The sequence below is a fragment of the Lissotriton vulgaris genome, chromosome 9 (assembly GCF_964263255.1).
Source record: "Lissotriton vulgaris chromosome 9, aLisVul1.2, whole genome shotgun sequence".
Classification (NCBI taxonomy): Eukaryota; Metazoa; Chordata; class Amphibia; order Caudata; family Salamandridae; genus Lissotriton; species Lissotriton vulgaris.
In genome coordinates this window covers 727,156,598-727,172,470 of record NC_141697.1, presented here as the reverse complement: position 1 = coordinate 727,172,470, position 15,873 = coordinate 727,156,598, and positions in this window count along the sequence as shown.

The window sequence follows — 15,873 nt, the reverse complement described above, 5'->3', positions numbered from 1 at the left end:
CCAGGTGTTTGCTCAAAAGGAGAGGGTTGGATGTAGACAGGACTCTGCTGTCTTCCAGGTCAGAAAAACAATAACCACAGAATAGTAGCATGCACCTACTACAACACTTATACTAACAATTACTCACTTGTGTGTGGCACATAGCCCACAAGTAATCTTGGCCTGGACATGCCTGCCTGTAGCACACAAAGTTGGCAGAGTAACATGTCTGTCTCTGGCCAGGACTCATCCCTTGTCCCTGCTGTTGGGCTCTCAACTGCCCATCAAGGTCCAGGTAGGCCACCTCCAGAATGCAGCCCACCAGAGGGGTCAGGGACGGGCATGTGCCACTTCCAGTTTGGGAGAACATCCCCAGCTTGACAGCTCTGATCTTCCGGGTCCAGCGCCGCAGGTCCTCCCACCTCTACCAGCAGTGGGCACTACTTCAGCTATGGACCCCCACGGTCCGCACCTTCCGGGCTATGGTTCTCTAAATGGCCGCCTTCTGATAGGAGTTGACCTGTATGAATGCAATAGATGTAGAAATAGATTGTAACTAGAAGTTTGAGGAGAATGTCAGCTTGATACACACTACATTGACATGTAGCACAATCCTTCATCAAGGGTCAACATATTACATGTGTCCAAGTCACATGCTAAGCACAACTAGAGCATGGATACACACTTTTGTGGTCATCGTATGACTAACCTCAACCCTGGTAATGACCTACACTGACTGAGCCACTTAACTAACATAATGTAGGCCAGGCCTATTCTACATGGAATGTGATGTGAGGTACCATGACCCACGACACACCATTTGGACCTTCTGAAGGGTACACTACCTGTCATGACTGTCCAGACACCTATCCTGCCAGCCCCATTTCAATGATGCATTTGGTCCTTTTTGGCAAGAAGCTTAGTATACCCTGCATCCTAACATTAAGGTCACAGGGTAAGGGCTGGTATGTGTAACACTCAGAGCTACCTCTCTGGGGACTTGTTGACATGTGGGCTACTTATTTGAATATCCTAATAAAGCATAATACGTGCGTGTTGTTTGTACTGCCAACACACCACATCCCTTTTGCCACATGATGCATTGAAACAGTGCTGACAATCAACAAAATGTATGTGATGTGTGTTAGGAAATATTATAGCCAAGCTGATGAATCACATTTCTAAAGCTCTTCAAAAGTAACCCAGTATCTACATTGTTCATGTCTCATATGTGCAATAGGTCTGTATAGTGGAAGCAACACTATTAGCAAATTGTCAACACACCTGTGTAATTATAGAGACAGTCGCTGTTGACAGACACACATTGTCTACCTTACTGTTAGAGCCACTTACCTCCATTTGGAACGCCTCTTTACAACTAGGCCAATTCCCCTCAGCCTGGAAGGAAGCCTTGCTTGTGCCCATCTTAAAGAAATCTGATGCTGACCCCACGCAATTCAGTAACTATCGGCCCATTTCCCTCCTTCCGAAACCCGCGAAGGTTTTGGAAAAGGCAGTCCAATTACAACTCGCAGAATACCTAGAGACCAACTCCCTTCTACATGATTTCCAGTCCGGCTTCCGTACTGGATTCAGTACTGAGACCGCACTGCTAGAGGTATCGGAGACTGTGCGAGAGTGTGTGGACAAGGGCGAGGAGGCCATGCTGGTCCTCCTCGACCTGTCCGCCGCTTTCGATACGGTGTCCCACAAAATCCTTCTAGACCGAATGGAGCAGATTGGACTGAGCGGCGCTGCCCTATCGTGGATTAGTTCCTTTCTCCAAGGACGATCACAGAGGGTTCTTCTCAGACCTTTCAAATCAGAATGTAAACCTCTTGTACGCGGAGTCCCACAAGGCTCAGCGTTGAGTCCTCTGTTTTTCAACGTTTACCTGGCCCCGTTGGCCAAGGTAGTTGAGGCATGCGGAGTCAGAGTGATCTCTTATGCTGATGATACTCAGCTGATATTTTCTTTTAGCGATCACTCTGACTCCAGCCTCTCCAGTTTCCGCCATTGTCTTGGCGAAATCTGTTCTTGGATGTCCACGAACCACCTGCGACTTAACACCGATAAGACGAAGGTTTTGTTCTTTAATCAAAAAATGACCATCCCACCTTCTTTATGGTGACCAACGATACTCAACCCTCCCCCTACCCCGGTTCACTCTGCCCGCAATCTGGGGTTTATTTTTGACGATACGCTATGCTGCAGCTCCCAAATCAACAAGGTTACTTCGGCTTGCTTTGGTAAATTAAAAATGATGAGAAAGATCTTCCCATTTTTGCCAATCGAGGCACGCAGAACAGTCACCCAGGCCTTAATTACCTCCCACTTGGACTATGCCAACAGTCTATATGCGGGGGCCCCTCTATACCAAATTGAACGCCTCCAGGTGGTTCAGAACGCTGCAGCAAGATTGATTGGCAATATCCCTTACAGACACCCTATCTCAGCGTTTCGCAAAGAGCTCCATTGGCTTCCTATAGCCAACCGTATTAAGTTCAAAACGCTTATTCTTGCCTTTCGAGCTTTGAACGGAACTGGTCCAGACTATTTAAGAAAGAGACTGAGACTGTCCCACTCTGTTAGAGACCTTCGTTCCAACAATCTGCGTCTCATGCTTCTGCCAAGATTCCGTCGCACAAGAATGGGTGGCAGAGCTTTTGCTGTTCTTGCAGCCAAACATTGGAACAGTTTACCGATCGATCTTAGATTTGCCCCATCTGAAGCTCTGTTCCGCAGACGCCTGAAGACGTGGCTATTTTCATCTATCTAGATTACTTCTTTTCCTCCTGCTGACAGTTTTTAGCGCCGGGACACCCCCGCTGGGGGTAGCCATGCGCTCTACAAAATCCATAAATAAATAAATAAATAAATAAATAAATTGACACTGTGTTTCAATGGAATGAATTATCAGGCCAGGGGTTCACCTCAGACACCATGCCTCAAATTATCAAGATGACTGCACTCAGGGCTACTAGTGGTACAGATACATCTTTCTGGGAACATCCATGGATCAGCAGGTCTACTGGGACAGTACCCTGTGCATTAGTTCTCCTACCACAGTAACTCAGGCCCAGGGTGGGCCATGGCCAAGACTGCCCACATATCAATCTCAGGACTTGCTCTCTGCAGGCAAAGGCTACTTAAACAACATGAATATCACATTTCCATCAAAATCAATACAGAAAAGTCAAACTTCAGGCCATTCCATATGTGATTATATGGTTGTTTGTTACTCTGAATGGGTCTGTGAGGTATAGCTACCTCCCAGACAACATTTTCAAAGCCTGACATGGACTGAGTTATCAGTGGAACGGTAAACTTGGCTAACATCATCCTCCAATGCTTCTAACACTTTACAGACATGGCTCTTAGTGTGAACCTATAGATAACAATTCACATATACAATGATGTAAATTTAGAGATCATTGTAGCTCTGTACTCAGAGCCACACTGTAGCTGAGGGGAACAGAAAGGAAAAAGTTGAATAGAGTGAATAACTGTTTTTAAAAAAGTTACCTGTTCCTATGGTGAGCCATAGAGCTGAGACTATGTCCAGATCCTCTGGACTGAAGGGATGGGCCCTATTTCCTGTAGTTTGTGCCATGTGAGCTCCCAGAGCTAAAAAACAGCAGCAAAAATGGAGGAGGTTTTGATAGCAGCACAGTCAGGAGGCAAGTGAACTATTTTTCATCTGCCACATACATGTATGCCACGTATGCGATCAACAGCGTCGGCCTACACAGCCATTGGTTAGCGGCTACCACTATCCACAACGTTGGCCAATGGCTGTGACTGTTGTGCATGGACCCGCCGACCACGCAGTCGACTACCACCAATAGACAATGTAAATATGTCCTATTAGCCAGGTCAGGCGGTCACCATCTTAGCAGTTTGAAAAGCTGTACGTAGGTCAAATGTGCACTGCACACTGTACACCGCGGTTGGCTGCATTTTTTACATTACATGTGCTGCTAGCCTCACCGTAGTGGAAATGTAAATTTTTCACAACTTATGATGTGCCCAGTGCAGTTACAGACCTATGAATGCCACCTTGGGATGATAGGTGGATGTTCAATAATTTTACGATGAAAATGTGATATGTGTACTGCTTCATGTAGCATTTATGTTCAGACATATGACTTTTGCCTTATTCTTCACAAATGTCACTCTATACACTGTGACCACAATACATCTTTTGTTTTGCTCCTTACATAGGTACCCTGGGAGAGGTAGGAGACGCAGGCCACCTGTTTACTGCCCATTTCCAGACTTACACACCATGGAAGAGCATCACATCATCACCAAATTTTGTTTAAATAGGCAAACAATCTTGGATGTATGTCATCAGTTGGAGCCAGAACCCCTACCTCGAATAAATAATCCAACATCTATACCCCCACTAGTGAAACTAATGCCAGTTTTGCATATTTTGGCCACAGGATCATTTCAATTTACAGTTGCTATTTCTGGTAGAATGTCTGTTAGAATTGGGGGTCTCTAGTTGGCACAGGTAGGTACTTGTGACAAATAGGGACGCTCTCCTCTAATCAGAGTAAGGGGGATTACACTCCTAAAATAACCCCTGCTCACCCTCTAGGTGGCGTGGTGCGAGCAGTCAAGACTTATTTCAGAGGCGTTGTAAGTTAAGCATTTGTGACCACATACAGTAACCCAGTGACAACACTACAAATGGACACCACACAAGGATTTATATAAAAAATAAGTATACTTTATATAGAGTTACCGCAAGACCAATAAAAACCAAAAAGAATCCGCAGTACTATCAGATTTCAAGAGTTCTGGTTAAAAAGGCTTAAATCAAGGTTCTGTTGAAAATAACAGAAGTCTAGCAAATCCAGGGGTCTGCGTCGGTACGGGCCCACTCAAGTGTCGACAGACTCAGTCACAGTACCTTTTCCTTGGGGCGGCCGGCAAAGATGTGCGAGCCGGTTCCGTTAATCGTCGAGGTGCAGAAAGGAAGCGTTGCAGGACGCGTTGTCCCTAGATGAGGTGCAGGCAGCGGCCCGTTGACAGAGTCGGTGGATCCAAGGCTTGCGTTGCAGGGCGAGACGGTGCTTCGATGCGATGCTTGCAACTTGCGATGCGGCGAACAAGCCGGAGGTTGGGAGCTGGCGTCGATCAGTCCAGACAGCGGTGCGAGTTGGGCAGTGCGTCGCAAAGCGGGCGAGGCGGTGCCCAACTCCGGTGTGGTCACAGGACTCGAAATCAGCAGCAGTGACCGCGTTGGTCAGACCAGTTCGATTCAGTGTAGCGCGGCTCGTTGACGGCGTCAGGACGGAGTCGGTGAGCACAGACATTGCGTTGTTCGAGGGGGACATTGCTTGGTGCGGTGCCTACAGGATACCGGGCCGGTCATGGGAGTCGGTCACAGCTCCCTGCCTCTGTAGCAACTTGTTTCCAGCAGCAATTCACAAAGGCTGGTGAAGTCCACTGGCCCTGGGACTTCGGTCAGGGGGCAAGCTCTCTTCCAAGCCCTTGGAGATATTTGCACAAGTTGAAAGAAAAGTCCACCAGGTCTTTCACCTCCCTTTGGCAGCAAGGCAACCACTGCAGGCCAATCCCCCAAACAACACTTCAGCTTGGGAATAGTCTCTCCTCAGTTTCGTCAGGTTCCTTCTTCTCAGCAGAGGTTTTGTCTTGTAAGTCCAGAGGTGATCTAATTTCATGGGATCAGGGTCCCAATACTTATACCCCAAAATCCTTTGTTCTCTGAGGGGAGTGGGGCCTGTGCCCAGTTCAAGCCAGTTCTGAGGCACTTTGTTTACCAGACTTCTCCATTCCTGTCACAGTGCAGGGCAGGCACATCAGACGCCCCACAGGAGGTGGAGCCAGCATTGTGGAAGGCAAGTACAGTCCTGGAGCACTTTGCTGACAGTCTTATTTCTCTTCTTTCAGTGTGCAGGGCAGAGCCATCAGACGCACCACAGGGGGTGGAGCCAGCATTGTAGAGAGAAGGCCCAGCCCTATTCAAGTCCCAGGTGCAACTCCTCACTCCCATCTAGATGCAGATCTCCCTATTCACCACGGGCTGCCCCAGCCTGTCTCCTGGAATCCCCCAGCCCTGTCACACACAAACCCAGACAAGGAATACACAACCTCGCAGAGGCAGACGCAAATGGTTATTCAAGCAAATACCTACTTTCTAAAAGTGGTATTTGCATACACAGAATATTAAGATACACTTTACTAAAAGATGTATTTTATTGTGGAGAAGTGTGGCTCAATCGTTAGAGCGGCAGATCCTGATGTAGAGGTCTAGCCCGGGACCAGGGTTCAATTCCCCGCCTCGGCTGGTCTTGGGCTCAAAATTCCACGGACCTGATCATTCTCGCCTCGGTGCCTATTCTAATCATGGAGTCCCACTCTGCAACTCTGGGCAATAGCTTGCCTAATCTCCACACCGGCCCCCACAACGCTAAGGATGCCTGGCTTCACCTTGGCAGTGCCCAGGAGTGGACGCCTCACAGGGAAAGCCAGGATGGGTTCCACAGCGGTATTCGTACAAGCGCCTTGAGACCCTTGCGGGTGAGTAGTGCGCTATACAATTATCAATTTACATTTTACATTATTCTGAGTCCAGGCATACTAAACTCGAATTTCTACCATGTTCTCTGAGTCTGCTAGGATTATAAAGGGTAATAATTCCAACAGCCCATTCTGGCCTATAGAGAACAGGTAGCCTTGCAATAGTGAAAAACAAAAATGGCTGTAATTCACTATTAGGACATGCCACACACATCAGGGCTTATCCTACCTTAGGCTTACAATGCACCCTGCCCTTGGGCCTACCATAGGGGTGACTAATGTGAAGAAAAGGGAAGGTTTAGAGACTGGCAAGTGGGTGCACTTGCCCAGTCAGCATGGCAGTACCAGGCTGCACGCAGGCTCTGCAATGGCAGACCTTAGACACATTTTACAAGGCCGCTTCTGTTGGTGGCACAATCAGTGCTGCAAGCCCACTAGCAGCGTTTGGATTTACACGCCCTGGGCACACTCAGTGCACTGTACTAGGGACTGACAAGTAAACCAAATAGTCAATCATGGAATCACCAATTAATACATTAATTTTACAGTAGGGAGCACTCACACTGTGGCACTTGACAGCAGTGGCACAGTGCCCAAAGCATCTAACACCAGCAAAAACATGAGGCAACAGACAAAAAATTGTATTTGTATTTGTATTTGTATTGTGTATTTATAAAGCGCAACTATCGCTCCGGAAGGAGCATCCTGGCGTAGGCTGGATAGTAAGCATACAGTTGATGGAGCAGAATTCGATGGCGGCCATGACATATTCGTCTGGGAGATTGAAAATCCAGGTTTTTAGTTGCTTCCTGAACTGGGTTTCTTGAGTCTGCAACCTGAGATTTTTAGGCATGGAGTTCCAGGCTCTAGAGGACAGATAGGTCAGGGTCTTACCACCTTTGGTTTTGAGGTTGAATTTAGCTAGTTTTATCAGGTTGTCATTAGAGGATCGTAGCGTCCTGGAGGGGTTGTAGTGGGGGTAATGCCTGGTAAGATACTTTGAGCCTGTGCTATTAAATGCCCGAAAGGCGATGATTAGAATTTTGAAGAGTATCCTTTTGTGCAGAGGTAGCCAATGAAGGGTTTTCAAAGCAGATGATGCTGAAGATTTCCTTGGAAGTTTTAGTACTAATCTGGCTGCTGAGTATTGTACACTTTGGAGTTTTTTCAGTGTAGATTTTTTCACTCCCGCCATCAGGCCATTACAATAGTCGAGGCGGGCGAGGATTAAGGCCACTGCTACCGTCTTTCTTGAGTCAGTGGGTAAGAAGTTAAAAAACTTCTTAAGAGATTTTATGATACTAAAGCAGCTTCCTGCCACATTCCTGACATGTTGGTCAAAAGATAACTCGGTGTCAAACAGGACTCCGAGATTTCTTGCTGTCACCACGGTCTGAGGGGGAGCAGTGGAGTCCTCTGGCCACCATATGCTGGGACAGAAATTGAAATTTGTTCCCATCGGGAGAATTTCTGTCTTGCTGGCGTTACATTTTAGATGGTTTTCTTCCATCCAGTGGAATACATCCTTCAGGCAATTCTTGAGATTTTGTTCAGCATTAGTGGAATTTTCGTCTAGTGGCACAATGAGTTGAGTATCATCGGCATACGATGTCACAAGTATGCCGAATGATTCAATCAAAGAAATAAGAGGGACCAAGTAAACATTAAATAGTAGAGGGCTCAGAATGGAACCCTGAGGAACTCCCGACAGAACCTTTTTTCTTTGGAGAGGAAAGGGCCTAATACAATGGTTTGGGATCTATCTGTTAGAAAGGATGTAATCCACGCTAGAACCACATCTGAGATACCAATGTCTTTTAGTCTGCCTAACAGTATGGAATGCCAGATGGTATCGAACGCTGCTGTAAGGTCCAATAAAATCAGGACGGTGTTCTTTCTTTGATCCTGCAGCATTTTTATGCAGTCTGTCAATTCAATTAATGCCGTCTCTGTAGAATGATGAGGAGACACACGCCAATAGTGCCAGGTCTAACCCGTGTCCCCTCCAGCTGAAAAGTGGGGGAACTACCCTTCCTCCTGGGAGTTCTCATCACTAAGGCGGAAAAATCTGGACAGACCATCAGCGTTGGCATGTTCTGTACCAGGGCTGTGTTCCACCGTAAAGTTCCTACCCTGTAGGGAAATGGACCACCTCAACAGCTTTGGATTCTCACCCCTCCTCTGCATCAACCATCTGAGGGGCCTGTGGTCCGTCTTGTAGTGTAGTTCCTAGTTTCCCACTAGGCCCTGCGCATTGGAATAACATAAACAGTAGTATCGACGTGGAACTGCGGATATTCCAGGCCTCCACTGACTATGCTAAACTTAATTGGGTTTGTTACCAACTAGCTCAGAGGTCACTGGAAACTTTCTTCTCTGCATGGGAAGTGATCAGCTTCCCTGGCACAGACAAGAAGGGATTCAGCTTTCCAACAACCGTGCAACATGACAACTTTGCTCCTCAGATCAAGAGTCAATCTCTAGGGTCGAGTGAAACAATAGACATGTATTTCACTCAGTCAGGTTAGTGCAGTTTACTTTCACGATATGTAGAGAATAGAGAGACGGGCGTTTGTCAATAAAGGTTAACATTTATTGAACAGTCTTTCTTCTCGTACAAGAGAAATGTATTGCCACAATTGCAAGACTTGTTATTATAAAAAGTACGTACAGTAAGATAAGTATTGCGAAATAATACTGTAAAAGCATTGATATGGTTTCTTAGCCATACAATGGTTAAAAGTAATAAAACATATATACATTCATATATACATTAGGCTAAAATACTCAACTGGTGCTTCTTACTACGCCTACCCCAGTGTGCCTGACCTAAGCCTAACACGTGGAAGGGGAGTAAGTAAGTAGCTTTAAGTTAAGTTGGTTTTGCCAAGGTTTGCTTCAAGAATTCTCATCTAAGGGTTTAGTCAACACCATACCTCTGAATAGAATGATGGAAGTCTGGTTTTTCCTTCAGGGGGAAACTCGGTATCTCAGTCACCCGCGAGTGTACACCGGAAACGCTGGAGCTGGATTTCTCTGCAGGAGAAAGGCAGCGTCTCTTCTCAGCACGTCGAAGAGGAGGCGGGGGGACAGCGTCCGCAGCAGCTGGAATCTGCTGGGCTCTTCGCAGAGGGACGGCTGTTCAGCTCCTAAGCTCACCAAACCATCGTTCGCGCTTTAGCAGCGATAATGGTATCAGTAGCTTTACCACCAAGGGGACAGCAGCAGCATCAGCGTACTGCATACAGCATACAACAGCAATGGGACACCAGCAATTGCTTAAGGCAACGTTGGTAGTATTTATACCTGACAGGTGCCTGGTTTGACGCAAGTTTGCTGGACATAAGACGTCAATTAAAGATGTCACTAGGAAGTGAAAGCTATCAGTTGCTCATTAGAGTTCCATTACTAATCAAAACACAGCAAGCGGGGATTTCCAGGTTTGCTGAGTTTTTATCTTGTTGAAGAACTTGGAGTGTTAATCTAGGAATATCAGATAGTGACTTCTGCTCTGTCATTGCACTAATTGGTTGCAAAGGAAGTGGCAGAGAACTATTCTGGAATGTAGCTCTGTTCGTGTGAGGCCAGAGATGACTTTCTGAATATCGCACTTGAACGGTTATGCCAATATAGGGAATAAATGGATTTATAGCCGAATAGGGTCATAAGGTCACAGTATCGATCAGGAACCTAGATAAACACGCAACACCCACTCCACGTTTTCATGTCCATCAAATTACTAAAACTAGAGCAATTAGATGCATGTGTAACATTGCCCACCCCAAAATACATAAATGCATTCGAAATAGGCGTATATTGTAATACGTGAAATTTAGGTACTGTACGTTTTTGAAGCATAGAAATCATTCAAGAATTATTGCATATGAAATCAATGAACGATTATGCAAAAAGAATTACACATGAAGTATCTCTGAACAGAAGAAGGGCGAGATAAATCATCACATATAAATGCATTGCAATAAATGTGCTAGAGGCTGATGTAAGTTTGTTTATGTCTCTAGATGTGTGTAGAAATAGAAGTTTGAAGCTTCTGTTCTCTAAGAATAGTTTTTACGTTAAGCAAAGAATTGTTCGTGCCAAAAAAAGGTCAATATTAAAAAATGTCCAATTCAAAAGAATTATTGCTTGAACGGGGAAATAGAGTTCCAACGCTTTTAGCAGTTTTTGTTAATCAAAACTGAAGGCCGAATTCAGAGTTCATGGGAACGCTGTGTGTCGGAAAGCTTCTCCAAAGTTATTATTTTTGTACGGGTGAGAACATCGTATCAGACAGGCTCTCAAAGAATTGGTCTACAAAATCAGGTGACAGTTCAACCAAATTCGATAGTGCTGTAACTTGGCAGGTGTGAGAATGATTGCTGTCATCATAGTCAGGAGCAGCAATGCTCACAGATGGTCGTACCTGGGTGATGTTGCTTTTGTCACTTGCTCCACTGTTACCACCTAGTCGTAGTACAGGAGTCTCAACAAATGCCGTCATCAGGATTGGTAGCCGCTGGGGACAACACAATGCGTGAGCCGTTATTGGACTGAGCAAAGTATCGACGTCCATTGGTACTGCTGATGGCAGTGAAAGACAGATGTCCAACACGCACTCATCTCCGCATAGCATACATCGAAGTACCGGTAAGATACAGTTCTGCCATATAGGTCTGAATGAAAGGAACCAGGTCATGTTTAGATCTCTCAGCCTGGCCAATCCAAGGACGTTAGTTATCCTGTCCCGGTAGCGCATTGCTAGGATTGTCTCTTCCATTCCCATGGGAGCTATGTCTGAGTTTCGGCTTGCCATAACGAAGCAGGACGGACAAAAATAAAATCCCTGCTACAAGTCCCAAAAATAATGATATGCCGCCAAAAACAGAGTGTACAAAATTTAGGAACGATTCCCAAAATTGCCTGGAAGGGTGTTAGAAGTCCCGTAAAGACTGTCTTAAATATGCCTGGGATGCTTGTGGCACTAGACATGTTAAGGAGTTGGCTAAGCATTTCTACGAAATGCACGGGGCAATTTGTTGATAAAAGTTCATGAACTTCAGTAGCTGTCCTTGCAACTAGAAGATCATACGTCTCTTTTGATGACGTTATAGGCACTGTTGTCTGTAAAAGCACAGACTTCATTTTGCTTAAAGTATCAATTCCTATAGAATAGAGATTCAGACGAGGCCAGATGGGAGTCACTGTGTCTGCAGGCCCACTCGGGAACAATGCCTGCATACAGCATTTGACCATAGATGTTACGCTTACTAGATAACTTTTCCCTGGCACAAGGCCACAACATCCGTGATCCGTTCTAAGAATGTAACTCCCGTTTGCAAGTTGCATAAAGAAGGGCTCTATCTGAGTTGCAGGTGTGACTAGCTGGTGGCATGAAAGGTTGTTAGAATTTCCATCACATGCTCCGTGTAAATTAATACCCTGACACAAAAGTATACCGCTTAGTGAATGTTTACAGTTGTCACCACTAAGAAATACATTTTTGTCGCTGTCACTATAGCAAGAATGTGTGTATGGTAATTTCCATTCAGATTTTACATATCCTTTACCCAATTGTTCATACTGGCCAGCAGGTATGTACTCAAGGCACTTTTTAAATCGGAAAGTTGTTATCGGAATTGTGATAATTCCGTGTATTATCCATTCAATGACAGGACTCTCTGACATTGTCAATGGTAATCTCTCAAGTTTTTCGATGCTCAGGATTGTATAGTCTGCTCCTTTCTGTGCCAAACTGATCTGTTTATCAGTAAGGTTAAAAATGGAAAATAATGCCGTTGTGTTGATTAAACGCCAAGGCACATAGCCTGAACGAAGATTTTGCAGCGTCCAGCCTAATTGTATAATAGAACGTAATTGAGATTGGCCATGTTGTAACATTAGCAAGTCTCTATCTATCACATCAAAGGCAGAGGTTACAATATTGTCCAACGAATATATTCTGGAAGACAGAGTCATTAACCCATTGTCTACTACAGAAAGTGATTTTTCCAAATTAATACGATCAATTTCTCGTATTTTTTCTGCTGTTTCAATTTGTTTGACTTTCCAAGCCTCGTTGTACGCAGCATAGATACTGGTCGCTATGAAACGCTTTTGACGCTGTTTGCGTGGTCCAAGAACGAAATTGCGCAAATCAGCACCATCTTTTAGTAAAGACAAGTGTTGCTTAATTTCAGCCAGTGTGGATGATGTTAGCCATTCAAGGCAGAGTTTCCCTACACTGTATGTTGTTATTCTCCCTGGATGTTGTCTCTGGGAGTATCTCGGGTCTAATCTGGTCATTTTTAACCCCTGTGTTTTATTCAGGAATCTATCTTGACAGCTGTTTGTGTCAGTAGGCCAGATTAACCACTTTTTCCAATCAGGATGTGTTCTGTTAAAATGTAAAATTTGTGATACGTCTAACTCAATATCTGTAGTTGCATTTTCAGGTATTGGCTTTGGAATAGAGGGTGTTTTAAGGTCTTTGATCTTAGCTAGGCCAAGACAGGATGTTTGGTGTATTGTGTCATTTAAAAACAACATTTGTTCTGGTATCATGCAGGTTCTAAATAGTGCTTCAATGCCTTGTACCTGCCAATCTTTTGTACCCCAAATTGTTTTCGTTTCAATATTATTTTTCCAATAATCAAAACCAAATGTCATCATTTTGTCATAAAATGCTTCTGAATATATCAATTTAGAATTTGTCAGCATTGTTTTCATTCCTGTTTTTTCTAACAGTTTGTAATAAAACGTTTCTGCATTACTGGTGTTAAACCCTGAGAAGTATTTGAATTTCTCAAAAAATGCTTTAGAACTGCTTTTAGGTGGTGTAGCACAATGATCCCATTGATTATACATAAAAACATTTCTAGGCTGTGCAGATTTATGCAAGTAATGATCACCATAGTGTGTGTAACAGAATAACTGCTCATAACTAGATGAACCTTGTAAATAATCATGATCTGTGAATCTAGCTGACATTACTAAATCAGACATCATGTCATTAATACTGTTAAAGTCCCAATCATCAGATAATGTACTAGGTTTTACAAAGTCACTTAAGGAAACCTTCAGTTGATGAGGATACTTCAGGATTTCGACCGGACCATATATCTCATAGTCAGTTTTCTCCCATACTACCCCACCAGGTATTGGAATTGCTGTGACATTTACTGTTGACAGTTCTCTTTTCTTCACGTGGGATGATCTGTGTGGTTTCAGGACTAGGTTGATGTTCTGACTTGCTGTGTCCATTGTAATATATTTTCCCTCAATGAGTTTTCCCAAACACAGTACCATGATGAGCCAAAGCAGGAGGAAAAATACACCTAGACCGAACCAGAACTCTAGCCAAGGGGAAATAAGGTAGATTTCCTTCAGTTGATGAAAGAGTTCCGTTGCTTTTTCTTTAAAAGTCTTTTTTGTTTCTGGCATCACTTCGGGGTCGTTTTGATCTTCAGAGAAGTTGTCGAAGTTGATGAAATAACCAGAGGCAGTTCTGTCAATTGATGGGATTGTTCTTTCAATCTGTCTCTCAGTAGCAGATTCTGATGCCACGTTAGTGTAGACTGGTGTTGTTTCTTGACGAACTGTTTCAATCTGTGTTTCAAGAGGCACGAGTTCCATGGCATTATTGCATAGTCCTTCATTGTGCACTGCAGGCTGATCGATTGTGATTAGTCTTTCAGTTTGAACCTCTTGGATTGTTGCAAGTTTGGGTATTCTGTTGTTTCTTGGGAGTCCACTGGGCCTACTGTTGATTATAGGCCACATGCTTGTGGTTTTACCAGGTCGATGGACACGACTCTGTTCTCCTTTTTACCAGCAAGGGGCGGTAGTACTACTGATCTTGTTCCGGTGACTGCCAAGACAGGTACTGCTTTTCTGTAAGAAGGACAAATTCCTTCTTCACCGCGATCTTTTCTCTGACTAGATCCCCAATCTTTGGAATCCAGACAGGCCTTGCTGGGGCTGTTGCTGGTGGTGCCTCGTCAGTGGTAGATGGCTGTTGCTTTAACTTTATGTTGCTTAAGGATTTTCTTGTTTCATTCAGTTCCTGTAAAACAGCCAAACGATCCTTTACATCAAAGTCTGTTGTTTTTTCTTGTACCACTGACATCTGACTATCGAGGTCCTGAATGTTCATTCTAATTCCGAACAATAGTTCGTATGGGCTGAAACCTTTTAGAGAATTCCTTGGCAAGTTATTAAGACTAGTCTGGACACTTATTAAATGTTTGACCCACCCAGCGCCTGAACCTAATACCTTCGCTGTTATAGATTGCTTTATGTCACGGTTTTTTCTTTCTACCACACTATTCCCTTCGGGGTGCGACGGACAAGAATACTGCAACCCAATTCCCATGCTGGCCATGGCCTCCTTATAGGCTCGAGAGCTGAAAGCAGGACCCTGGTCAGAATGGAACGTGGTAATTGCGTATGTGCCGATAAAGACTCGCAAATCTTTTATAACCGTTCTAGCGTCAGCCGAGCGCTGGAGGCCTCATTTTTTAACTGTTTTTAGCCTTAAGTGTTTAATAGGACGCAGGATGGGGTGTAGGCAGCGTTACGCTTTTCCTGATTGGTAGCCGGTAGCAAAGTTCACTACTGCGATCCCTATTGCAGTTTTCACAGTTGTTTGCATATATTTGGTGTTCTACACTCATTCCCGGCCACCAGAATACTGATTGTAATTCAGTCAGTGATTCCTTGGTCTCTCTGTGCCTAGGACCCAAACCCATATGTGCGTCTGCTATTAAAAATATTCTCCTGTTCGTGTTTGGAATTACTCTGTCCCCCACTCCAGGGATTCGAGCAAAAGGAACGGAGTTTGCATCGATTACGTATGCATAATTGAGTGGATAATTCCTGGGTAGTGCTGCACAGTCGCCTTTTACGGTCGTTTTTACTGCCAGCATGGTTTCCCCGTCTATGTATTTTTCTGTACGCTTTTTTGTGGCTACGGAAGCCGGTTTAGTTGCTTCCGCTGCGGCTGTATTTAGCCAATGAATTCCCTGCAACGTGAACGCCATCACGTTGAAGACTCTGTGCGTGAATCACGTGAGTCTTTTGTAGTTCTTTATGTAAAAGAGCTACCTGTTTCCAAAGCAATTTATGCTTTATTGTGGCACCTGTGTCATCTTTGTAGTCGTTTTCAATCCACCTCTGCAGTTTATTGTTGTAAGAGTTGACGCAAAAATGAGAATCGCACACGATAAGTGTCGGGAATTCACGTTCTGCATTTTCGAGCGCCATCTTTAAACATCTGATTTCAGTTCTCTGAACCGAACAGTTTCTTACAGATTCAGTTTTTGTTACTTTCGGTCTGAATTT